The sequence below is a fragment of the Octodon degus genome, unplaced genomic scaffold (assembly GCF_000260255.1).
Source record: "Octodon degus isolate 3935 unplaced genomic scaffold, OctDeg1.0 scaffold00043, whole genome shotgun sequence".
Classification (NCBI taxonomy): Eukaryota; Metazoa; Chordata; class Mammalia; order Rodentia; family Octodontidae; genus Octodon; species Octodon degus.
This window is the reverse complement of record NW_004524619.1, coordinates 4,038,810-4,045,212: the sequence shown is the minus strand read 5'-3', so window position 1 is coordinate 4,045,212 and position 6,403 is coordinate 4,038,810.

The following is a 6,403-nucleotide window of genomic DNA, read 5'->3' as shown; positions in this document are numbered from 1 at the left end:
AAAAAAAACAAAAAAACAGAGGTTTGTATCTATGTTGTTTATCTATTATTTTTTGCCTATATCTTGTAATATGAGAAACTACTTTGGCAGTAACAATACACAATGTACTAACCATTGTTACTCTCCTAAAATCTTGTTTTGAGATTTTGTACCATTGTTTTTTTTCTTTAAAATAAAAATAACTGATGTAAAAAAAATAAACTAGTACTAAAAAAAAAAGAAAGAAATAAAAGAAAGAGAAGAAGGAAAATAATTTGAAAAAAGTAGAGAAGAAACCAAAAATGCCAAAGCAGTTTAAAAAAACCAGCTAATCTGATAGCAGAAAGACGAACATATTAAAAAAATAGAAAAAAATTAAAAAGATTAAGCCATAGGAAAAAAGTCTCTCTCTTTTTTCCCCCATAATTTTATTGAGAAACAAATAGCAATAAGACAGTTTCAAACCAAATTGGTAGGACAGATTCAATAATTAACACATTGCATACATTCTTCCTAGTGGTTAACTGCTGTATAAGATGTGGACATGATATCCTATTTACAAACACTATTAGAACAAATCCCTCTATTCATTAAGAGAATGTAACTATATATCTATCCTAACCACTTTGAATACACAGATACAAAATGAACATTCATCTGTATTCCCTTTTTTTGTTAAGTTCCATCATTTAAATATTATAGGTGTGTAAACTCAGCAAAATATTCTAAAAGAGTCCAGTGGCCCATAATAGTATTGGGTCTTCCGCTTCACTGGCAATGTCAGAAATTGTTGACCTGAGTCCCCTACAGCTCAACATAATGTCTCTTTGTTTTTGAATGAGTAGTTTCTTTCCAAGATCTGTAGTCTTGGGATCTAACCAGTCATGAGTTTTCTCTGTCCACATCTAGGTGTTATGGGTTTTTGAGGAGTCCTCCCTGCATTAGAGGTCCCTCTGTCCATTCGCTCCAGACTGTGCTCACTGTCCAGGTCAAGGTGTATCCTTTGTCACATTGGTTGATGGGAAATGTGATCAGTCCTTTCATCTTTGCTGGAGGTGGGTAATAGAGTAGGGGTTTAAGAGGACTGTTGGTCTTAATATTGATACTTATGGGGTCTTGTTCCTTTTGGAGAGCAGGGCCTATGTTTTCCCAGTCTGAGCTCACACTTCTTAGGAGAAGTCTATGTCTGGCCCACTTCTTCTCTGTGGGAGTCTCCTGTGGTTCTCTCTCAGCTGGTCACTTTTGGAGGGTAACACCAGAGTGCCTAGAATTTCTGGCCTGCTTCATCCTTTCTCCTTGGGTCTGCTGGTTTTCCAGGCTACCTTCTTTTCCAGTCATCATCCTTTTCCAGGATCAGGTTGGTTAGTCAGTCTGCACCCCTTTTCCCCATGCTGAGGGGAAGCAAAATGGAAAGCCATCTTGGAATTGGTGGATGGTTGTGGCCTTTGGACCAGCTTGCTTACACTGCATGCAGGATTGGGGGGACCTGCCCACCTGTGGGGCTACCTGCTTGTGTCCTCTTTGTACTCTTGACAGAGCTCTGACACATTGTGACAGTTCATTTTAATCTGCAATTTCAATAAAGTTTCCCAAACTATTCTCTCCAGTTACTTATGCTGGACCAAGACATATGTAAGATTAAACTCTCAGTTATTAAGACCTGATTATGTGCAAACACTGTATCTGCTTTACATCCATTACCTCACTCAGTTAAGTTGCCCCAAATCCCCTATCTCTTAGGAGTAGCTAAAGCTGGAAATTGATCACATGTGTGAGGGCAGGACAAGGCCACTGTGCCTAAAGCAGTCAAGCTACCTCAGTCTTGAGAAAAGCATCCTACCCGGACAGTTTCAGTCATTACTCACTAGGCAACCCTGTGTCTCATGACACTAACTCTGCAAAAATATAGATGCTCCTACTGTTGTTCTTCAGTTCCTATGCCCATCAGGCAAATTGGCCTCCACCTGACCTTGTCTCCTGTCTATCTTTTCCTCATTCTTGCCAAAATTCCACCTTGGGGTACACCAAGAGACCAATGAGTCCCAATACCTGTCCAATCTGTTCACTCTTGTTCTCATAGCAGCTGCTAGTTAAGAGCTACCCACAAGCTCTATTAATGTCCCAAGTCTTCCTGACTATATGAAATTGTACCCGGGGCTCAGTGTTTTCTGAGGTGATGCTGAATAGCCTGTGTGTATAAAGAACCTGACACATGTGATACCTATGAAGGGCTCATTTACTCTTTTTCCTCATTGTCAAAATTATTTTTTGTCCAAAGGTAGAATCTTTTACCCTATTCAGAAACACAGTTCCCCTGTAAGAATGATGTTTGGTCCCAAATCTTTGCCTGGTGATGGTCCTGAACCCATTGTCAGAGCTGCTTCAGTCCCAAGTGTCAACCCTATTAGACTGAAGTAATGTCTGTAGCTCTGTTCTACTGTATGGGAGTCCCGACGCCAGTGATGGTGAGCCTTTTAGAGCCCTCAGTGATACAGGTGATACAGCCCACTGCAGCACACGTGCCATAGATTCACCCCCACTTCCTTACCCTATAGTAGACACTGCCTCTGCTTGGGAACCATTCCATATTGGTGCCCTTCTGCCGTCAAACACCTGACACTTGCCGTTTTTTGCTTGCAGGGCCCTCTTGCTCCCCACTAAAGTCTGCCCTAGGAACTGGGTCAGTTTTCCAACCTTTCTCCTCTTTTGGAGAGCAGGTGTATGAAGAGATTTTACAGGTTGCAAAAGGATCAAAGTTAGTGGGGCTTCTAGCAAAAATATTCAAGTGAGTTTGATTGACCTTTGGTATTGTCAATAACTGGCCATTGTGTACTATATCAACGGAGCTGAACTGAAAGTTTCCCAGAATCCCCCTCCCTTTATGCTTCCAGGTACAATTGGCTAAAAAACACATTTAGGCAAGGTATGGGAAGCAGAAAGGAAACAGGATCCATGAATCTGAAAAGCACTTCAGTACAGGTGGTGACAGATAAATGCAGAGGTTCTGGGTGGTTAACTAACTAACCTCTCTCTTTTCTCTTGCACATTGGACAGCAACCTTTCCAGACTTCCAGCCTCCTCCCAGCATGCCTCACTTCTCCATTTCCCTGAAAGCTCCAACTCCTTGACCTGCACCAGGACTCAGAAGACTAAGGAGCGAGTTTTCCTCCCTAATCTTAGCAATGAAGTCGGAGCCAAAAAATATTTTCTTTTTAAAAAAATGCTGACTTGTTCTTCTAGAACTTCACCAATATTTATTCAGAAATCTCAAAGTAGTGTTTCTTATGAGTTCTAGGACTTCTCTGCAACATCTCTGAGAGTATGTAGCCAGTAGAGTCCCACCCCCATCTTAACCACTTATGTGGGACTAGAGGTTAGTAGTTCTGTAATTTTTTATGTCCCTTTTTCAAGCCTTTAACAAGGAATAATTTGTAAAATGACTTCTCAGTTGAATATGTAATCGTGAGCAATTTGCTTGGTGGGATGTGGGGAATGGTAGGTATCTTTAAACGAGTTAAAGACATCCTAATTACTTACACCTGCAGAAGCTGTCACTTTTATAAGGTGTGTAATTAGCAACCAGAGTGTGCGCTGGAAAATGTGATTGTTCGTTTAAATAGAAGACACAACGCAGAGGCCACCCAGCTTGGGGCTCTCCCACTGTGTACATTAGCCCAGCCAGGCTCCCTCCAGCTGGCCGCTCAGGAAGGCAGACTGCAGGCCTCAATGCAGTGTGTGGTCAGTGAATCCACACTCATTGCTCCAAGAGCAAAGCACACGTGAGCATTTCTTTTTTAATTGGGTCCTTTTTTTTTTTTTTTTTTTAATATTTATTTATTTTGTGTCGGTGTGTGGCCAGCTCAGCCCACCAGGGGGCGGGGCTGGCTGGCATGTGGTGCCGGGGGATTGAACCGCGGTCCCTGTGCTTTGCTAAGTTTGTTCTAAGTAGGTGCTTTAGACCACTGAGCCATCTCACCAGCCCCATGGGTCCTTTTGATTTTGTGATTATTTCTTGCTTTTCTACTGGTTCTCAGCCTCAGGTGTACATTAGAATCACAAAAAAAATTCTGATGTCCACATTGCACTCCAAATAAATCAGACTTTCTGTGACACCAATTTTTAAATACTAGTTGATTGTGATGTGCTATCAAATTTGACAAGGAGTCGTTCTTCAACTTTAGCTGCATCACTGTCAGCTGGAAGGCTGTTAAAATAGGGGACCCCACCCCCAGATGCAGGAAGGTGAGGCGTGGGACTGTCCAAACCTCTGCATTTTTTTTTTTAATCTAAAGATACACTGCCAGGGCTCACAGTAAATTCCATTGAGTTAGAATAATTATATTTTGCATGTGTGGCAGATACTGTGGTAAAATATTACTGGCTCACTTAACCATCTTTCACAGAGCTGTTTGTCTCTTTCAGCAGTCTTTTTTGTTTTTGCTTTTTTTTTTTTTTTTTGTGGCTAATTCAGCCCACCCTGGGGGCAGGGCTGGTGCGGCATGTGGTGCTGGGGATCCCTGAACTTACCTAAGCTTGCCCAAGTAGGCACTTTAGCCCGCTGAGCTATCTTGCTGGCCCTCTGGTCTCTCTTAGTGCCACACCTCAAACTCACAGGTACCTGCCTCATTATGATCACGTGATCTAGTTTCTCTCTGGGCCATACTACTGTCTCTTCTAGTTGCATACAAGCTCTATAAAGGCAGAAACTATGTCTTAACCTAGTGCTTAGCACATGGCAAGCACCCCACGGACACTTGCAAAATGCAAATTCACAAAGCAACCCCATGGAGGAGGAAACAGAATCAACATCTTACAGACCAAGACATAAAAGGAGAAATAACTTCCTTCAGATCATGACAGATTAAGAGTCAATTGTGTCCTCAGCAGGGACGGTTCTCAAACTACTCCAAGAATTGATCATCAGCCTTATATATAGTTCATGTCAGCTTTCATTTCCAGCAATTATTCATTTAAGCAGCTAATTATCTTTGCTTTACTGACACTGCACTCAAAAGCTTAATTTTATTTTTCAAAAAATAATCCAGTCAAAATTCAGTGACCAAACTGTAGAAAGTGGAAATTTCTTTCCTGTTAAAAAAATTCTTGGGGCAAAGCACCTGTCCAGCAAGTGCAAGGACCCGGGTTAGATGTCTGGTACTGCATGCTCTGCTGGCCCTCAGACACTGAAACCAGGTGTGGTGGCACACACCTGTAATCCGAGTGCCATACTGATCCCCATCTCAGCCTCCCTAGGGCTGGGATTACAGGTGTGCATCACCATGCCGTTTTGGGGCCAGTGCATACAGGGTTGCATGGCTGGTACAGCATTGGTACCACGGATCAAACTTGGGTCCCTGCACTTGCCAGGCAGATGCTTAGACCATCAAGCTATCTCCCAGGCACCCCACAACCTTTTAACATCAAATTTTTATATTTAGAAGAAAAGCTACATGGAGACAAGTGAATTTCAATGATCTGGTTTTATTAGCACACCAGTACAACTTAAATAAATATATACTTACAAAAAATGTAACTACTTCTAAATGTATAAAGAACATGCAGAATTTTCTTTTTAACATTTTGACTTAATTTCTAAAATCAGAAATGTGGCAACAGCAAGTTATTGAAGGAAAGCGGAGTCTTCAGGCTACTACTTCATGATTCAGTTGTGTGTAGTTTTCAACCACCATTTCAGTTCCTGTAAACCACCATACCTGAAACAAGACCTGATAGCTAAGAAACCAGCTGCTACGGTCTCCCAACCATTCAGATGAGGAATTCACTGGCCTGGCCAAACATGACAGAGTTAGTCAGACACAGAACCTGGGTTACCTGATTCTCATAGGTGCTCTGGGGCAGGGGCGGGGAGTGGTAAATAAGGCACACATAGCACAGTTCAGTAATATTTGAAAGACCATGGTTTCCTTTCTGCTTAATGTTGGATTAATTCCTGGTATGTTTTGTAGTTCATAAACTGTTTGAAATTCATCATCAGCAGGAAAAGATTACACGTGAGCACCAGCTGCAGAAGCATCGACAGGAGCAGACAGTTCCTTTCTCTTGGCAGCTCATTCCCACCAGTCAGCACACACCCTGCTCTTTTCTGAGCGATCACTTCTGGGACGTCAGTGTTCACACAGCAATGAGATTTCTCATGTATTAGGAATATGCCCAATAATACACTAAGTAAAATTTACTTGGCATAGATTTTAATTGTCTCAGTCTAATGCTGCTACCAAGGTTTTAAAAAAGTCTATATAGAGTTTTAATTTAAACCTTTAAGGAGTGTGTACAGCTTTTATTGAGCAGTAATAGGACAGTCACATTCTAACGAGTCATTTTCCTAATCACAGGAGCCATTCCCAAAACAATCTTCCAGGTGTCACCTTATTTTTAAAACTTGATATATGCATAGCAAAGCTGT